Source organism: Notamacropus eugenii, chromosome 4 (genome assembly GCF_028372415.1).
Source record: "Notamacropus eugenii isolate mMacEug1 chromosome 4, mMacEug1.pri_v2, whole genome shotgun sequence".
Classification (NCBI taxonomy): Eukaryota; Metazoa; Chordata; class Mammalia; order Diprotodontia; family Macropodidae; genus Notamacropus; species Notamacropus eugenii.
The window spans coordinates 1,776,003-1,796,614 of record NC_092875.1 but is presented as its reverse complement, the minus strand read 5'-3'; the positions used below and the strand labels follow the sequence as shown (position 1 = coordinate 1,796,614).

The 20,612-nt window shown below is 48.0% G+C and overlaps 1 protein-coding gene and 1 pseudogene across 3 annotated transcripts in view; one reads left to right on the top strand and one right to left on the bottom strand.

Moving 5' to 3' along the window:
- The window catches only part of LOC140502747 (glutathione hydrolase 1 proenzyme-like), a 63,742-nt gene extending 43,389 nt beyond the window's left edge, over positions 1–20,353 (bottom strand). For 2 of the 3 annotated variants that reach the window (XM_072606716.1, XM_072606717.1), the window contains exons 1-2: positions 20,080–20,353; positions 8,855–9,160 (exon numbers count right to left, since the gene is read on the bottom strand). The gene's annotated coding sequence lies outside the window, so the exon portion shown is untranslated. Of the gene's footprint in view, positions 1–8,854; positions 9,161–20,079 lie in introns of those variants that run through there. The other variant, XM_072606718.1, reaches the window with a different exon arrangement.
- Positions 14,400–15,892, top strand: LOC140502754 (heterogeneous nuclear ribonucleoprotein K-like; annotated as a pseudogene).
- Positions 20,354–20,612: the final 259 nt, after the last annotated feature.

Below are 20,612 nucleotides of genomic sequence, written 5' to 3'. Positions count from 1 at the left end.
TAAACAGTCCAAGGAAAAGGTGTAACAGATTAACTAAGAAAAAATCTGTTGCTTACAAGAAATACATTTAAAAACAAAGGCATGTACAAAATAAAATTGAGATGATGGGGAAAAAAACTTATTATGCATCAAGTGAACCCCCAAAATTGCAATCATGCTATCTGCCAAAGCAAAAACAAGCATTAAAAAAATAAAAAGAGATAAACAAGAGAGCTATATTATGCTAAAAGTATGAGAACAAACTAGTATCAGCAATAAACTTCTTTGATCCAAATGCCCTACCATCAAAATTCACAAATGAAACATTAATTGAGCTCTAAGAAGACATAAACAGTGATGCCAAAATGACAGGAGACTTCAATATCCCTTTCTCAGTTTTGGATAAGTCTAACACAAGGAGAAACAAAAGGGAAAATACAGAACTGAATGAACTGGAGTGTGTGTTCGTCCTTCGTTGCCGAAGAAGACCATGCCATCAGAGCAATGATGACATGACTTGCACTTGACTTTGTTTTGAGTGAGGGAGGGCTGGGCAGGTCACCAGCCTCACTTCTCCTCCAGAGCCATCTGAATCCAGGGACCAGATATTCATCAGGATGACTAGAGATGACCCAGGATAGGGCAATTGGGGTTAAGTGACTTGCCCAGGGTCACAGAGCTAGTGAATGTCAAGTGTCTGAGGTGAGATGCTACAGTTAAAAGACTTATGGTATCTTCTAACTAGAGTTAAATAATTTACAGTATCTTCTAAATGACAGCAAAGAATATACATATTTTTCAGAGCCATATGGAACATTTACAAAAACTGACCATGTCTTATGGCAGAGAGATATTGCAAACAAATGTAAAAAGACAGAACAACAAATACATCCTTTGCAGACTATAATGTAATAAAAATAGCCATTGGTTCATGGACCACAAACAAAAGACCCAGAGCCAAATGGAAACTTAACAATGAAATCTTAAATAATGAGTGAGTCAAAGAACAAATCAAAGAAACAGTTAATATTTATGTGAAAGAAAATTATAATGAGGAATCAGCATGCCAAAATTTCTGGGATGCAGCTAACTCAGGCCTCATATCCCTACAAACATTCATTAACAAAAGAGAGAGAATCAATAAACTGAACATTCATTTTTAAGAATTAAAAAGCCAAAAAATAAACATAAAATAAGCTCAGAGTAGGAGATATTGAAATGAGGAAGAGAAATAGATAAATTGGAAACAAAAATCATAGAAATGATAAATAAAACTAAAAGCTGGTTCTTTGAAAAGACTAATGAATGGATAAGCCTTTGGCTAATCTGATTAAAAAGAACAGGACAAAAGAAAATCAATAAAATAGCAAATCAGCGACGTAAAATCATAACAAAAGCAGAAGAAACAGACTAATCAGAATAGTTATTTACATGGCAACAAAAGTGAAAACATAAAAGAAATAGAAAAATACCTTAAAAAAATATAAAATTCCCCAACTTGCAGAAGACAAAATAGAGGTCTTAAATGACACAATCTCAGGAAAGGAAATAGATCTAGTTACTAAGAAGGAAAAAAATCTCCTGGCTCTGATGAACAAACAGGAAAATTTTATCAAATATTTTTCTTTTTTGGAGGCATTCAGGGTTATGTGATTTGCCCAGGGTCACACAGCTAAGAAGTGTCTGAGGGTGAATTTGAACTTTAGCCCTCCTGACTCCAGGGCCTATGTTCTATCCACTACACCACCTCACTGCCCCTTTTATCAAATTTTTAAAATACCAATAGTACCCAAATAATTCTCAAAAATTGAGAAAGCAATTACCCTGCCAGAATCCTTTAATGACACAAATACAGTCTTAATACCTAAATCATAAAAGATTAAAACATAGAAGGAAAACTATATAATTATACATATAAATTGTCCCTCATTCCCTCTCCCAACATAATTAATGACAAATTTTTAAACAAAATTCTATCCGGCAGATTTCAAACATTTATTCAAGAAATTATTCATTATGACTGACTGGAATTTATATCAAGGATGCCAGGATGGTTCAACTTTATGGAAATCAGCATAATTAATCATATTAAATACCAAAACATCCAAAATCAGATAATTATCAATAGATGAAGAAAAATTCTTTGACCAAGTACAGCACTATTTTTTGCTAAAAACACTGCATAGCATAGACATAGAGGGACTTTTTTAAAATCAGAAAAAGCATGTATCTAAAAACAAAAGCATGTATCATATGCTATGGGAATATACTAGAATCTTTTCCAGTAAATATAGTACTACAGCAAGAATGTCCACTGCCCCCACTATAATTTGATATAATTATACTTACTAATTGTGTGACCCTGGCCAAGCTACTTAACCTATCTCTCAGTTTTCTCAGCTGTAACATCGGGATAACAGCACCTACTTCACAGGATTGTTGTAAGGATCAAGTAGATATTACTTGCAAAAAGTACTTTTAGGGTTAGGGTTAGTAAGTGCTATATAAATGCTTTCCCTTCCCCTTTTGGAAATGCTAGCAGCTACAATAAGACAAAAGAAAAAAAATGAAAGACATAAAGACAGGCAAAGAGGAGATAAAATTATCCCTATTTGCTGATGATATGATGGTTTCCTTGGAAAATCCCAGGAAATTAGCAAAGATATTAATTGACACAATGGCTTCAGCCAAGTTGCAGTCTACAAAGCAAACCCTCAAAAGTCAACAGCATTTCTATATGATAACAAAACCTAAAAAGCAGCAATAGAAAGGCAAGTCTTATTCCAAATAATGACAAAGTGTATAAAATATCCAGGGATCAACCTCCCAAAATACATGAAAGACTTGTATAGATTCAGCTACAAAATGCTCCTTAAAGAACCAAAGAACAACTTAAATAGCTGGAGAAATATTCAGTGCTCATGGCTAGGCTGTGCCAATGACAAAACTATCTAAATGAATTTATACTTTTAATTCAATATCAATCAAATTACTAAGTAATACCTTGAAGATAATAACATAATAACAAAATTCACTTGGAAAAACAAAATATCTAGAATAGAAGGAGAAATGATGAAAAGAGGTAGGGATGAAGAGGGAAAAGCACTTCCAGAACTCAAACTCTATTATAAAGCAGCAGTCATCAAAACCATCCAGAATGGTTGAAAGAAGAGAGAGAAAGCTCAGTGGAGCAGATGGGACAAGGGAGATCCAGAAACAATAGAACTCAATAACTCAATCTTTGATAAAATGAAAGACATAAATCACCTAGAAAATAAATTCCTTTTTTCTTAAAAACTGCTGGAAAAACTGGAAAGCAGTCTGGCAGAAATGAGGCTTTGACCAACACTTTATATGCCACACTCCTCAGTATGTTCTAAGTGGATATGTGGTCTTAATATTAAAGATCACGCTATAAAAAAAATTTGAATAGGAATAGATCACGTACTTCTCTCAACTACAGGGAAATGATATATTCCTAACCAAACAAAAGACAGACACAATCACAAAAGGTCAAATAGATTCCTTTGGTTGGGAGAAGAAAGGAAGTGGCCAAAAGGGAGGGAAATCTTTGTGCCAGATTTTCCAAGAAAGAGTGGGTATCAGCCCCACCATGGTTGGTTGGTCAGCTACCTTTTGAGATCCAGGCTTCCCTCAGTTACGACCCCATTTAGGGTTCCTTGGCCAATAGTCTGGAGGGGTTTGTCATTTCCTTCTCAAGCTCATTTTAAAGTTGAGCAAACAGAGGCAAACAGGGTTAAGTGATTTGCTTAGGGTCACATAGCTAGGACGTGTGTGAGGCTGGATTTGAACTCAGGAAGATGAGTCTTCCTGACTCCAGGCCCAGCACTCTATCCTCTGCAGCACCCCCTAGTCGCTTTCCCTAAGACCTAGAACAGGGACCTCTATACTCCCTGAAGTCTTTCCCTTCTTTCCAGAAACCCACCACAGGCTCAGGAGGAAGAACAGGTTCATTGCTTGTTTCTGTCACTGCTGCTCCCAGACCCCCTACTTCCACAGGGCTTCAACAACCTCTTCGCCTTTGGGGTTCTCTCCCTCCAGAGACATTCTCCTTTGGTCCTCTTTGGATCCTGGTCCTCATATCATTCTCCGTCCATTTTCCACAATCTACAGTTTCCTTGCTGATATCCTCTTCAATACCATTCTCACTTTTAGTCTGCATCCAAGACATAATTGATGCCTAATAAATAGTTACTGATTGACTCATGATGTAGTACCTGCGTCTTCCTTGAAGTCCAGCCATGTGCAGGGAGGTTCCTACCCTCGATCTTGTCATTGCCCACAAATATTACCTGTCTGTAAGACCTAAGACATTCCTCTATCTGACTACAGCTGCTGTTCTATCCAGCCCTCTCTCCTTTGTCAGCACTTCTGAACCTGGATGGAACAAGCCGCTCAATGGTACTACTGGGTCCACCCAGGCACAGGGGACCTTACTTCCAATGAGCCCTCCATGTTCTTCCTGTTCTTTGCTTGACTCTTACAACCTTGTTCTAAGTTTCATCTTTTTTGCCCCTCAAGTCACTAACACTATCCCTTCCATCCCCTCTGAGTACAAGACCTCACCTCATCCTTTTGTAAGAGTAAGGATTCCACCACCACCTGAATTACTGTCATCAGGGTAAGAGCATGAGGGAGTTGGGCAGCCCATTAGTGGAAGGACCTCAGATGGGAAAGATTGAAGACAAGCCATTCTATCAGTACCAGAAGGTAATGGTGAGGTGGAGGCAGGAGCCCAGAGAAGGGTGTTATATGTCCCACTCCCCACCAGTGGTCTTATTTTTGATGGAGAGATCCTAGAGACAATCTAGTCAGGATCAAAGAGACATGTGGAGGACAAATGTGAATGCAAGAGACAGTGCTTCAATGAGTGTGCCCTATCATAGTGGAAAGAAGGGCATGGGCACAAGAGGAAGCACATTAGGAATGGTCCACCCAGCAGAGAGCTCTACCCAATGGGAGCTACTCCACAACTCCATGGAGGGAGAAACAACTTCCAGGAGCAGGAATTCTATGTGATCTCAATGACAATGAGAATCCTACTACCATCATATTTTGGTGCTGACCACATGGATTGACTTTCCATGCATGCAACACATATTTGTATGAGAGTGCTCCCTATGCTTTAAGGGAGGGGAAGGGTATAGTAAGTGCCTTTCCTAAAATCTAATTGTCTACTGACATGTCTACAAAGCGCACACCAGCGGGGGCTTGTGAGCTACAGTGTTAGGAATGAAGTGCCACATGGTTACTCCTAGAATCCTGAGAGTAAGCACACAGACACACAGACACACAGACACACACACACACACACACACACACACAAAGACACACACACACACCCCAAAGGGGGTGTTAAGGCCATCTATCTGGACCACCTTCTCCTCCCTAGCCTCTCAACATGGCTTCCCATTCTCTCCCTTCCTTTATCCAATCTTAGGGTATGAGGTGGCCTTGTCTTTGCCAAGGCCAGTTTTGCTGTTCATGCCTCTCATCATTACCAGGGCTTTGCCTCTTCTATCATTTCCCTTTGGCAGCAATTTTCAGTCTCTCATTATCCACCCTTTCCTCCCAGGCTGCTTACAAACCACCTAGATCAATTAGTCAATCCACAATCAATTGAGCAATCAAGCACCTAGTTGCTTGGTGCTAGGTGCTGGGGACCCAAAAAAGGAATGAGCTCATCTCTGCCCTCAAGAAGCTTCCTCCCCCCACCTCTGGCTGCAGCACTGGAGCTGTCCTCCCCTTCTCAAGCAGATCCTTCCAGGAAGCCATCTGTATCTTAACTGTTCATTTCTATCTAATCAAGATTCTCTCTCTCTCTCTCTCTCTCTCTCTCTCTCTCTCTCTCTCTCTCTCTCTCGTCACCAGAAGAAAATGGCCAAAAATCCACACCTCTCGCTTCTTTGGGTCTGACTGCTTCTGCTCAGTTTTCTTTGCTGGCTCATGAGCCACACTACTGCCTCCTAACCAGGAGCATCTCCTGAAGCTCTGCCTGGCCTCCCATTCTCTCTGTACCTTCTCACCTGGTGATCCCATGGGTTCAACTGGCACCTCTCTGCAGTTGACTCCTAGATAAAAGAATAGAGGTAGAGATATGTGGGGGGGAGAGAGAAAGTAGGGGGAAATGAGAGTGAAGGGATGGGGATGGAGAAAAAGGGAGAGGAAAGGGGAAAGAGGTAGAGAAGGAAGAAGAGATAGGGAGAGAGGAGGAAAGGAGGAAAAGAGAAAGGGAGAAAGACAGAGAGTGGCAGGGCAAAAGAGGGAGGAAGAGACGGGGAGAGAGAAACAGAGACAGAGGTTGAAACAGAGACACAAGCAGAGACAGAGACACAGAGGCAGAGACACAGACACAGAGGCAGAGACACAGACACAGACAAAGAAAGAAAGAGACACAGACACAGACAGAGGCAGAGACACAGACAGGCACAGACAGAGCCAGAGACACAGAAAGAAAGAGACACAGACATAGACAGACACAGACAGAGGCAGAGACATGGACAGAGACAGAGAGACAGAGACAGAGGCACAGAAAGAAAGAGACAGACACAGACAGAGGAAGAGACACAGACAGAGGTAGAGACACAGGCAGAGACAGAGACACAGGCAGAGGCAGAGAGGATGAATATGTAAGTTCTGGCTGCAGGCCAGGCACTCTGCTAATCGCCTAGGACATGTACCTGCAGGCAGGGGAGCTGGCTGAGAGGAGGTCTTAGATAGAGAATGAATGAGCACCCTCGTCTCCCTCATACACTAACCCCACATCTCCAATGGCCTTCTCCAATGGTATCTCCATGTGAATGTCCCATGAGCATTTCAAATTCAGAGCTCACTCTTTCAGCCTTTGAGCCCATCCCACTAGTCCTCTTCAGGGCACCAGGGCACCCTATGCATTGGAGCTCCCAGCTTGGCTCTGTCCTTCAGTGTGACCCAGCTGAGCATCAGACTGGCGATACACTGCACATGGCCAGTCACTGTCAACATTGTCTTCCTGGTGAGACCACATTGATCTCCTGCTCCTGAAGCTTCCATGACTCTCTACTGCAACTGTGGTCAAACCTAAATGTCTTTGCTTCTCATCTTTCCAGGCTGATTCCATATTTGCTCAAGTAATGACAAAGGTTTCTCTCTCTTCTTGAAACTCTGTACTTCCTTCAGGGCTCAGCTCAAGGGGCATTTCCTCCCAAGAACCTTTCCAGATCCCCTTCCCATTCCCAGCAGATGCCTTTGGGTGTTCCTTTTTAACGTAGCATCCATCCGTGGAATTTATTGAGCACCTACTATGTGCCAGCACTGGGCTAGGCTCCAGGGATACAAGGAAGAGCACTTGACTTCTCTGTATTTGGCCTATCCTGCCCCTGCCACACATGCACACACATACTAACACACAAATGCACACACAAATATACACACTTGAACACAAATACACACATATACAAACATACAAATACACACAAATGCACACATACACATACAAATACACATATATACATACACACAAACACATATACACAATACAAACACAAGTGCAGGAACACAAATACTCACCTGGAAATACACACATGCAAACACACAAGTACACACATGTACACACATGCACACATATAAATGCACATATGCACAAACACATATATACCCACTCATGCAAACACACACACACACACCCAGCAGAATGTAAGTCTCTCAAAGGCAGGCCTCTATCCCCCTCTTGACACAGGGCTCAACCCAAGGGTCTGTTGTGGGGGAGACATGACAGATGGCCACTTAACGACGGGGGGGGGGGGGGGGGGGGGGGGGGGGGGGGGGGATGGCACACTCTCTCTCTCTGCCCTCCTACTCCTTCACTGTTCTAGTCTGTTCCTTGCTAACATTCCAGGAATCTGGAATTTGACTTCAGCCCCCAACTAGGCTACTTCCTTCCTGGATCATCCTGCAGGATCTGGGATGAGACGCACACAGAGCCCCTCAGATATCTATGCACACAAGATACACCTGGAGCCCCCAGGGCAACCCTACTCCCACCGCCAAGAACAGATTTCAGCAAATCCCCCAGCTCCAGGCGGCAGTTCACAGGAGGTGAGGAAGGGGGAAAGGGGGGATGGCTAAATCAGGCTTGCTCCAGGCCCCTGCCCCCAGTCTGGCCCAGCCAGTCCTTCATTCTTGAGGCTGCTGGTCATCACAAATAACAGACTTCGAGGATCCTGCCAACGGAGGCCAGGCTGAGCCCAGGGCTAACCCCTCCCTGGGGAAGGGACCAGACCTCAGTCTCTCCTCTACCTTCAGAAGGAGGGTGGAGTAAATAGGCCAGGGCCAGGGGCCTACAAGGGGCCTCTGTCAGAGCTGAAGGAACCCTGCCTGGGAGGAGAGGAGAAGCAAGGATGTTCAGTTACGTGCAGTGGCCAGAAGAGCGGACTGGGGGGAAGGCTGGGAAGGCTTGCCCTCAAGCAGCTGGGCTGGCCCGAAGTGGGCTTGAGGATGAGGAGCTCAAGGCAGGCAAGACTGGAGGACATGGGAGGGGAGGGGAGGGGAGAGAAGGGAGGAGAAGGGAGAAAGGTCAATCAGAAAGCTGCAGGGGCGGATCAAGAGTTCGGGGGCAGACACAGACAGCCGGGATAGGGAGGGGAAGGCTAGGGTGGATGAGGGCGCTCAGACAGGGGGTTCGGACTGAAAGGAGAGGAATAGGCGCGGAGGTGGGAAAGGATGAACCAGCCGACTAAGCCGCAGCACAAATGGACGCCCCGGGGACTGGATAGGGAGGGCGACCCGGCCAGGCTGGGGGCCCGGGAAGGGAGAGACGCACTGAGGCAAGGAGAGAAGAGGCACCTGTGGCTGGCCGCAGGGAGGGGGCACTTACCTACAACAGGAGCCGGAGGCGGGAAGGGACAGACCTAACCACTGATCGCAGGGCTGGGACGGCGGGGGCCCGGGAAGGACGAACGGACGGATCGAGTCACCTGTGGTTGGCCGCTCACAGTCAGCACCCGGCGCACAGTCCCGTCGGTGGAGAAGCGTAGGAGGTTCGGCCGTAGGCTGGCTCGCTCCCTGGAACCTGCTGGGGCTCCCACTGCGGCCAGGATTCGCAGGCACGCGAGGTCCGCCGGTGTCTAGCCTTCCTGGTGACCGGCTGCCTCCTGTCCTGGAAGGTTTCCTCTCCTCCGCCCTGGGGACCAAAGTGCTTCGTGAGCTCTGCCGGAGTCAGGTAGGGAGAGGGGCGGGGCGGGGCGGGGCCAGGTTGGCCCTGCCCTGGGGAAGGGGCGAGATAAGAGGGTGCCTTCCAGTCCATTGCGGGACGGAGCGCCGCCTCCGCTTCTGGCTCCGCTACTAACCCCCCACCCCCTCCGGACTGAGCGCGGACACAGGTGGCCCCCTCCGGGCCACCTGCTTCCTTCTCGGAGTTAGGCTGTTTGCAAGATTTCCTCTCTGAGCCTGTGATGGCCTTCAAGGCCTATTCCAAGTCACACGTCCTCCCTCAGGTCTTCCCTGATGTTCCGTGCTCCGACCCCAGGCCCTAGCCAGCCTGCAGGAGGGGGTTGCCCTGCCCTTCCCCGCCCCCCCAGTCTTGGCCCTGCCTTCCCTCCTCTTCATTCCTCCTTCCAAGTATAACTTTGCAAAGTTTGATCTGGTGCCATGGGAAGGGGTCTGGCTTCCACCCTCCAGGTGTGGGTTCTAGTGACCTTAGGCCCTTTGGGGCCTCAGTTTCCATCTCTGGGCAGATGGTCCCTCCCACTTGTGCTGTTCTGATTCTCGCCAGGGAGTTCAGTGCAGCAGCATTTGGGAAACAGCGGTCCTGCGGGGCGGCCGGGGGCGGGGGGAGAGGGCCGGGGGGGCGTGGAGATCCTGAAATCTGAGGGCCAGTCAGGGTCCAGACCCTGGATTTTTTACCTGGAGTAGCTGACATTGCTTTTCGAAATGTCTCTTCCAATATATTTGGTTTCCTTGGCAATCCTCTGGATTTGAAAAACTGATTAAAAAAAGATCCCAGGCTCTTGTAGGTCTCCCAATTCCAGGAGAAAACCAAGGCTCCCAAAATGCCCTCAGATACCCCACCCCCTCCAGGCTCTCCAAAGAAGGGGGGGAGGAGAAGGGAGAGGGAGCCCAGACCACCCTGAGGTCATCCCTTGAAGTCTGGATGTGAGTGAGGAGGAAACTGAGGCCAGCTAGTGCTGGAGCTGCCTCCCTCCACCCCCACCCCCCCAGCGGCACTGTCCTGGCTCCCTCCCAAGCACCCACTTGGTCCCATCTCCCTCCCAAGTGTCCGTGTGACAAACTTTGGCCAACTCAGCATCTCAGCCCCGGCCCCCTGGAGGGAGGAGGGCATGGGGAGGGAGTCACTGGGGGTGAGGAGCTGGGGCCACTGGGAAGGAACCTTGGAAATAAGGAACCAGAGGCTGCCAACTGACCGCTTGTCAAGCCAGGCTCTTTAGAACTCCCCCCCACCCCATTTTGCTCATTTAGCCTCAGGTTGGGCCTGAAAAGTGGCCAAACCAGCTTCTCCACTTCCCCACAGGAAAGAAGGCTAAAGGTGTAGGAGGAGGAGAGAGGAAGACCCAGTTGCTAGCCCTCCTGCAGACCATAGCCCCAGGGGTAGGCCTGGGTAGGAAGAGATCCTGGTAGCTAAGAATGTGCCAGGGAGACAGAGACCTCCAGAGATCTGTGGTCCCCCTCTGGTTCAGTCTGACCTTGGCTTCAAAAGAGCCACTTGAAAAAGAAAGCCTGGAGGGAGAACCCATCAGTGGTTGGCATTTCTGAAGAAGATCTGGGGGTCTGAGTGGTACCCAGCACTCTGTTAGTGTCTTCAGGACCCAGGTTCCAGGGCTGAGCAGGTGGGATGCCTGCTGGGCTGTCCTCAGTCTGCACTCCTGGAAGGCAGGGCCCAGTTTTGCCTGTGGCTGTATATTCAGAGCTCAGCACATTCAGCACCTGGCATATTTACAGGCTTCAGTGCTGGATGGCTGACCAAGTTACCATCTGCAAAGGCCTGGCCAACCCTGAAGTACCAGTTAGTGTCATCAAGATGTTCAGACTTCACCTGAAGAGCACCCTCGCCCCCACCTCACCCATGCCCCCAACCCCTCTCCTCCCTGTCTAGAGAGTGTCCACAGGAGGGTATTCAGGCAGGGGAAGGGCCTGGAGGCTGCAGCCCTGAGCATCTCAGGGAGAACCAAAGAATCCAAGATCAGAACTGCAAGGGCCTTCTAAGTTCATCTGTCCCAACCTGCTTCGTGTACAAAGGAGGAAACTGAGGCCCCCAGCAGGAAGCAATTTGTGAATGGCAGAGCTGGGATCTTAAGCCAGATCCTTAAACAATGACAAAGAGGGAAACTGAGGCTACCAACAGGAACTCTCCCCAAATGGAAAGGGCTAATGGGCTGCTTGGAGAGGTGGTGAGCTCCCCTGCTTCAAAAGCTTCCAGTAGAGGCTGGATACCCTTGGACCACAGCAGGGAAGCTGTCCAACTCAGACATTCTGTGATCTTGAGCCCAAACCTCAAGTCAGAGTAGTGGAACTGGGTTCTTGCTTGGAAGTAGCTGCTAACCTGACCTGGATACCAGGGAACCAGACTAGTTATCAGAAAGACCTGGGTTCAACTTCTGCCACTAAGAGTTCTCAGACCCATGCAAGGCACTCAAGGTAACTGTGAATATACTGGTGATAGGACAGCCGTCATTCCACTCCACAGAAAGGGCAGAAAACCTCTTAGAACACTAATGCTGGCGCCTAAATCAACAAGAAAGTTCCCTTTTGTCTCCTGAGTCCCACATTTCCCAGAGGCCAGATGGCCTCCACTCATAGTCTCCCTCCTTGCTCCAGGCTTGGACTTCCCTTGGAAAGGGCTTCTCTGTCCCCCTCCTGCCTCCTCTCCCCAAACATCCAAACTGATTTTAGCCCCGCAGCTTTACTCTGAGTAAAATAGCAGGAATCGGGGTTTCTGTGGAAAGACCCTTGCAGGATAGACAGACAATTTGCTCCCCCTGGAACAGCAGTGTCCAAACAACTCAGGATAATAATGAAGAGCCAAGTCTGGGTCTGGGCCTCCCTGCATGGCTGTTTCTAAAATCTCTGGATCTGGGTCTCTTGGCCCCCTTGTCTCTCCTCTAGCCTCTCCCGGAGCCCTCTCCTCCCCCTGCCCACCATGAGGACCACAGTAGCCACACTTCCTACCTCAAGCTTCCCACCCCTCCCCCCAAGTCTTTCCTCCTCCCCTGGCATCCCACTAGCGTGTTCCCTCACTTTCTCACTCTTTATTCCCAAGGAAAAAGGGATCCCTATCCTTGCCAAGGCGACCCTCAGGACTCTTTCTGCCCAGGCCCCTGTTCTTCAAGCTGAAGCCTTGCTCCAACCCTGTACTTCACACATTGGGGGTACCCTCCAGCCTTGAGGCCTCTCCCCCTAAAGCAATGGCTCCACCCAGACCTTCCATTTGAGGAGAGTGCCACTGAGGTCCACTCAGCTTTAGGTGGCACGCCAGACTTCTTCTACCCTGCCCCCACTCATTTTGGCCCCTTTCCCCCCATACCTTTATATCTTCCTTTTATGTCTTCCCCCATTAGAATATAAGTTCCCTGAGAGCAGGGCTCTTCTGTTTTTCCTTGTGTTTGTATCCCCAGCTCTTAGCTAGTGCCCAGCACACCAGAAGTACCTAATCCATGCTTGTTGGCTGACTCATTCCTCCAACTTTGGGGCCAGCTTTCTGACCCTCCCTTGTGCCAATCACGGTATCAGGAGCACTCTGCCAGCTGGGTTTACTTCTTGACCAGAGGTCATTTGTCTTCTCTGCTGCTGGTTTAGAATCCATTTGTTTTCTAACCTCATGTATTAGGACCCTTGTGCCACGCCCAAGTATCTGTGTATGGTGATGCTTCGTATTTGGCCCCCTGGTGAGAATGCCACACGGTTGATGACTTCTGTGATTTTCTGAACTGTTGCTCCAATACTGTTTGCTAGGACTTTTGGATGCCAGATTTGATTAGACTGTTTAGTCAGCTGTGTGTTCTTGGGGAATTAGTTAAATATTGGCACTATGAATGCGACACTCCCATTGTTATTGGCCAGATCTTCTTGTCACCTTAAAAATATTGATGTGTCCATCAGGCCTGTGTATAGGGCTAAGGGTACTGGAGTTGTCTGGAGAGATCAGTGTCACTGAGTTAGGGGGCAGAAGGCTAGGCCACCTTGGAAGAATTAGGGTTAGGCTGACCCACTATGGATGTGCCATGGGAATGCTCAGAACCATAGGAATATAACAAGTTACCAGAAGACATCAGAGAAGAAATTGTTATTGGACATGAGTTTGTGATACATACATTCCCTCAGCCCTCTGGGTGAGGTGGAGGAAGGCTTTAATCAAATGGTGCCTCCAATGAGCCAAAGGAGCAACGAAGACTCAAACTTGAAAAGATATTTAGGTTCTCACCTATTCGAGAGGTTAAGGAAAACCTGAACCAGCTGCAGCAGATAGCAGCCACGCTAGTGATGGACAGTGAGGCCATAGAGAAGTCATGGGGAGGATGTAACTGTGGCATCAAAACAACAACCCAAAGCTAGTCTCATTAGGTCACTGGAAAGCAGAGAGATAGATCCAGTTTCCCTGAGTCACACAGTGAAAGCTCTTCTCAGCATGAAGAAGAGAAGCAGCCGCTGGATGAGGCAGAAAAGCTTCCCCTGACAGCACCACTCCTTGCACTCCATGCAGGCTTTGTGGATGGTCAAAATGAGGCCTAGCGTACTGCTTGCTATACTCACTATTCTGAACAGACTGGAATTGGTTCCAATTAGTGCTGATATTCCATTGCCGCTCAAAGGGTCTGGACAAAGCAAGGGCAACGTCTTCAGGAAATTCCACAACTACGTCCATGTCTCTAAAATATGGGCATTTTTTGTGATTGAATCCTCCAAAGCCAGCTCCTCCCAGAAGCAGAAAAGAGACTTTCTTCATCTGTGTCTCATGAAATGACTGAGACACAGTGACCACTTGTGCTTCACTGTCCAGGACACATTCCCAACTTTTAGCTGTTCCTGTGTGAGGTCCTATGATACCAGGCAGGGAAAAAAAATTCACTGGAATTGCTGATGAGGCCACTGTCAATGCCTGATGGGCCCAGGCTGAACTCTGCCTCTGAATCCCTTCTCCAATGTATTTAGCCCGGCTGTGGATGTTTTCTCCTCAGTTGTAACAAAAGTCAAGTCAGTAACCCTAATTTTCCCCAAATGACGGTGAATGTGCCTCAGGTCCAAGGAAACCAGAGCTGTCCTTGGTATTCTCCTTCAGAAGCATCCTCATACCCTTCTTTGTAGTTTCTGTATCCCTACGGTTGCTGTTCCACCTTGTATCTGCCACCCATGTTTTGACCATTGCTTCCTGGACCATTTGCATATGACTTTCCAGGGGGTCTATTCTTCATGTCACTAAAAGCATCTAGAATCATCCTCTGTGTTTCTCTACAGCATCAACCTCTGTTGGCTAGCATTTCTCTTGCTCTTAAACCTATAGATTGTCTACCTGTTTAATCTGAGAAAATGGAGACTGAGCAGCCAGAGGAAACTTTCCCCAATACTGAAGCCAATGGTGAATTTGGTAAGATACGGAGGATAAGCAGGCCTTTAAAAGATCTAGAAACACTGACCAGATGGTAGTGCACATTTTGCTTCAAAGCAAGGACACTGGAGCAGTGATTGAGAAAGGAGACAAAAATATTAAAGTGTTTCGTAGAGACTTCAAGGCCAGGGTTTCAGTCCCAGACAGCAGGGGCTCCAAGCACATACTGAGTGTCTGGGCAGATATTGAAACAACTGGAGAAGTAAGTTCTGAAGAAAATCATCCATACCTTGGAAGAAGGCCTGCAGTTGCCATCACTGCAAGCAGCCAGCTCCTGCTCAAATCTGATGCTCTGAAATGCTTAAATTACCAGCACTATCAAGGACATGACTGGCTGTGGGTTAAGACCGTTCATTCACCAGAGTCTGGCAGGAGGAATTATTGGGGTCAAAGGTGCTAAGAATCAAAGAACTTCAAGAAAACACTCAGACAACTATCAAGCTTTTCCAGCAATTCCTTCCTCATTACATGAATAGAGTCATGCTTAATTGTAGAAAGCCCAAGAGGCTTGTGGAGTGCAGAAATACTCGATCTTATATCTGAGTCTCCCATCAAAGGATACACACACCCCATGATCCCAGTTTCTGTGATGAAACCTATGACTATGGTGGTTTCACAACGATGTTTGATGATTGATGAGGATGTCCCACAGGACTTCCCATGCAGGGAAAAGGAGGCTTTGAGAGAATTGCCCCCAGGTCATGGTGGGCATCCTATGCCCCCATCTAGAAGAAATTATGATGATCTGAGCCCTTGCAGAGGACCCCCAACAACTCCTCCTGGACCTGTGGCAGGGGTGGTAGCAGAGCTTGAAGTCTTTGTCATCCTCCTCCACCAACCCCTAGAGGAGGAGATTTTATGACTTATCACAGAAGAGGAAGACACAGTGATCATGACGATGGTGTGGTTGACTTTAGTGATGATGAGTCTTGGGACTCCGCAATGGATACATGGAGTCCTTCTGAATGGCAGAGGCTCTGGATACAATTATTCCTATGCAGGGTTCCGCGGCTCACACGGTGATCTTGGTGTAACCATGACAACACAAATAACTATTCCCAAAGATGTGGCTGGATCTATTCTTGGCAAATCAAACAAATATGTCATGAATGTGGAGCGTCAATCAAAACTGATGAGCCTTTGGAGGGATCTGAGGATCGAATGATTAGCATTACAGGAACACAGGACCTGATGCAGAATGCGTAGTATTTACTGCAAAACAGGGTGAAGCAGTATGCAGATGCCCAAGGATTCTAGTACAAGATAGCTTTTCTTTTTTATAGTGTAAAGTGGTGTCCTGGGAAGTTTTTCTAAGACCAGTGAAGAACTGAAGGAGTTCTGCATCTTTTTTTTTATCTGCTTCTGTTAAGAAACCAACATTCCTCTGCTTCCGAGGTGTTCTGCATTTGAGGCACAGTGAAATCTTTGCTGTTCCCCAGATGTAATGTTTTAGTTCCTTACAAAGGGGGCAGAGGGGGGAAGGGCGTACAAAACTAACATTAACATTTGAAACAGCAGCAGAGAGTAAATTTTATTTTTGTTTATTGGTGGTGGTAAAAGTATATTTTCCCCCTCCTCTAACTATTGTGAACATCTTGCTTCAGGGTCACTATAATTTTTTGGGCGGGGAGGGAAGGCAGGGCGAGACAGGGGAGAAAGCATATCAATAGCCCAGGTGTCCCTGGCATCCATTCAGAGCAGTATGTAGAATGTAATGCTCTTTTGTAAGAAATGTTTTATGACTTCTTAAATAAATTTAGTGAACCTAAAAATAAATAAGCCAAATAAAAGTGTCTGGAAGCTCTTCCATACTGGGTGGATTCCTCTTCACGTTCCTGCTGCTCCGTGTGAATCTGGGATGAGCACAAGGCACAGATGTTACAGACCTGGATGTGGTGGGGAGAGGGGGTCACCAAGAGGCGGAGGCTTGGGCTCCCGGTGCACCAAGAGCTGCCGACGCCAGTGCTTACTTGGAGAACGCAATTAAAAGCAAACCTCTAGAATTCGTCTGCCTGACTTCCCATCTCTGGACAGAGACAACAAGAACATAAGTCATAGACTGGTGGCAATGGACACTTTACAGGTACCCCCAAACAACCCCCACGACCCAGAAAGTCTCCAATGTTGGGCAAGGATCGTGGGAGAAGTTTCTCTCAGTATGGTCTTCCTGCCAGGATTCACTCAGACCAAGGGAGAGACTCGGGAAATACAACATGCAGAGAGATATTGGCTCTGACTGGCATTGAGCTGTCCAGGACAACACTGTGCCATCCTCGAGGGGACCCATAACTAGGGACCAGAACGGCACCTGCCTCCGATCCTACCAAGAACACCATGGGCTTTACGTCTGCTGGTCTTTGACCACCACCTTCCTGTTGATTTGTGCTCTGGGGTCTCTGAGGACAGACCAGTCTGTCCCTAAGTCCAGAGAGGGATCACAAGAAGCTCATCACCTAGCTTCATCATCAGCCAGAAAATGCTGAAAGAAATAGATGGCGATCCGATGCTCACGTTCATTGTCGAGCCCTGCCCCCAGCTAACAGAGCCCTACTCCCACATCTTGGCATTCGAGGAACATGCAGGTCCCTGACCAATGGAACTCGCCCATTGACAAAGTGGCCCCTGAGTGGTGGGGGCCCAGTAAAGACAATTCATCACTCCCATTTGGTGCCAGTTGGTGAGTGAGTTGGTCTCCCAGATGGGCAGATTGAGATTGGGAGACGTTTACCTCAATGGACTCTAAAAAAGAGTTCACCTTCTAGTCATGAGAAGACTGTAAGAGTCTGACAGACAGACGTTTCAAGGTAAGAAGACCCCCTCTGTCCCACGCCCCAGTAATCATCTAAGGTGAGGGGAGACAACTGAAATCAGTAGTAACACGTTTTTGTGCCTAAGACTTTAGCCCAAGTAAGGCCTTCTCTTGGAGACAGACAATTTCATCGGGTCATCACTATTATCATCACAACAGTAGCTAACATTTACATCTTGGTTACTGTGTGCTAAGCACTTTACAATTATGATCCCCTTTGACTTCACAACAGCTTCATACTATCTGGGAGGTAGGCCCTATTATTATTCCCATTTTACAGTTGAGGAAACTGAGGCAAACAGAGTTATGTGACTTGCCCAGGGTCACACAACTAGTAAATGTCCAAGGCTGGATTTGAATTCAAGTCTTCCTGATTCTAGTCCCAGAACTCTGTGCCCTGTGGTCCTCCCTCCTCCCCAGGGGTGTCCCTAGGCAATGCTCCTGGCAGCTTGAGCCCTTTCTAGGGCAGGTGGGCGTGGACAAGACCAGCCCCTCCCATCCACTAGCACAGGTGTAGGGTCAAGGTGAGTTCCTAAGGATGTCCCAAGTGACCAGACAAGAGGGATGGTGTTTTCTCTTGCAAAGTGAGCCTTGGCTAGAGCTGCAGATGTTGGCAATCCCTTGCCTCTTGAGTTTGAGCTCTGGCTTGGCATAGAATCCTATTTGCTTGTTAACTGTCTGAGTTTGCTATTTGGTCTCTCCTGGTGCTTTTCTATGTGACCATTTCTATGCTATTTGCTGTTATTTGTCACAAACATGCCACTGTGAAACATGCTCATATATTCTGCACATGACTTGACTTTGGGTTTATGAACTTTGGGAGTTCCTGGAGGGCTGGCTTTGAGTGCTACACAAATACAGACACCAGTCCTGATGGAAGCTGATTTTGCAGGGGACTAAAAAACCAAACTCCGGGGAGGAATGTCATCCCCAAGGTAAGGGCCACAAAACTCTCAGGGACAGTGACTCTTCCTGGTTGGGAAGAGAGAGACCTAACTCAAGATTAGACTGGGCATCTGTTTCATCTGGAGCACTCCTCATTAAGGGGCAGAAGCCAGGAAAGAGGAACAGGGAAAGCAAACCCTGCCCTGCCCTGCTCCACCCCAGCCTTACTTCTATATGTGCTTTCCTTAAATTTACTCAGAGAGTACATTTCCCAGATGTGATATGATTTCTCCTAGTCACTTGTGGCCCACCCTGTCCACATGTTGCCAGGTGACCCTTTGTTTGTGGCAGGAGAGACAATGGGAAAGAAGGACCTTTCCTAGCACAGGGCTGGGAGGGAGCCCAACCCCTAGCTCATTATCAGAGAGTTTTTCTTCCTAACTAGGGGACACAAGCACGGTTCACTTCATAACTGTCCTTCTAAATGTAGAATCACCCTGAATTCAAGCATCAATCTGCCTCATAGGCATGAGTCCCTGTTACATAAGGAAGGCTAGAATAGCCCTCCTGCTCCCAAAGTCAGGCTCCATATCTTTTGGTTTGGGGGGCACCCTAGAAATTCTGCTCACAAATAAAGGTATCCCAGAAACCCCACATAGGAAGGATCCTGAACAAGAATTCTCATACGTCTAGCAGTGCACCTGAGAAGGGTCATCCACAGCTTCTGCTCTGAATCCTCCAGGGAGGGAGAAGTCACCTTCTCCTTGGACTGCCCCTTCCAGCACCTATTGTATGTCAGGCGCTGGACTAGTTTTTATTCAGTCATTTTAGTCATGTCCAACTTTTCACAGCCTCACTTGGGGATTTCTTGGCAAAGATACTGCGGAGGCACACAGGGTTAGGTGACTTGCCTAGGGTCACACAGCTGGTAAGTATCTGAGGGTGGATTTGAACTCAGGAAGATGAGGCAGCTCTCAGACACAACAAGCAGAACCACAGGACTACCTGCCATCACAGCCTCACTTTTCCAGCCTTCTCTTTTGCAGGGCACCTTCAGCTTGGACTCCCTACCACCACCTTCCTGTGGACCCTTCCTTGCATATCAGAATTCCTCCACAACTGGGGGTCCAGAACTGAGCAAGTGTCTGTGGGCCCCTGCCCAGAGTTGAGCACATCAGGCTGCCTCTTCCTCCTCCTCCCCACTCCTCCCTTCACTACTGACCTAGACTTCTGCCAGACCAGCCCCCAAGCTTAGGCCTAAGCTGCCAAGGGCCTGAGGTTTACTGCCTCCTTCACTCAGGACTTAGCAGCGGCTTCCTGCATTGCATCCCCTGGAGGCCAGTCCTCTGGGATGAAGCCTCCCTGAGCTCACCGCAGAATCTGTGGCCTCCTGCCATCTGAAGCTTGTCCTTGAACAACAGGAACAGTCCATGTCTTGGCCTGACCCAGCAGATCTGAACTTCTGCTGCCTTAGCCCTATGGAATCCACCAGGCATGGGAAAAGGAAGAGAGGCAGACTGGGGGAGACCCTACCCTGCTGAGTCATGGAGTCTATAGGCCCCTAAAGCCCCCAGATTTTTTCAGACAAACTTTGCCTCCATACGCTGCTGATTCATAATTTACAGACATGGGTCTGAGAGTGATGGAGGGGACAGGATTGGCACCGCTGGCCCAGCAAGAGCACAACCTGAGCTCCCTAGCACTCTGTCTGTCCCCTTCTCATGGTGGCCAAATCCATCCCATTGGTTCCATCCCCTGCCTGGCTCGCAGGGCCCCTCAACGGACTAACCTCCTGCCTGATGGGATGATGCCAACTGTGGAGCTGGGGCCCTCTGAGGGCTGCTCGATCAGGTGGTGAACTGCTCGTTCTTGGAGGTCTCCCAGAGAGCTGTCCAAGGAAGATGTCAGTCTTCTGCCCAAGGGTGGTAGAGGGCCCTAGGGGGTTTTGGCAGCAGGTGATAATTACATGTAGTGTAGTGAATGTGGGGTTCAGCCAGGTTTGCCACTATCAGTACCGCTAGAGAGGTCAGTGCTTCTGCCAAGGGATCTCGGTGTCCTGGGTTCCCTCCAGCTCTTTCCACAATCTCCTGCCCAGGCAGTGCAGGTGTGTGTTTGTGGTCATGGATGGGTGGTCATGGAGACATGTCCCATCAGGTCCTGTCCTGTCCTGCCTGGGCCTGGAAACTCAGGCAGAACAGATACTGAGGGAACTGAACCAATTGCCAGACTTAGCTGCCCATGGCAAAGGCCTGGCCTTCCACACCCCAAGGGTGCCCCTCGGCCTCTAGGACTGCAGCCAGGAACACAAGATCGACTCCAACC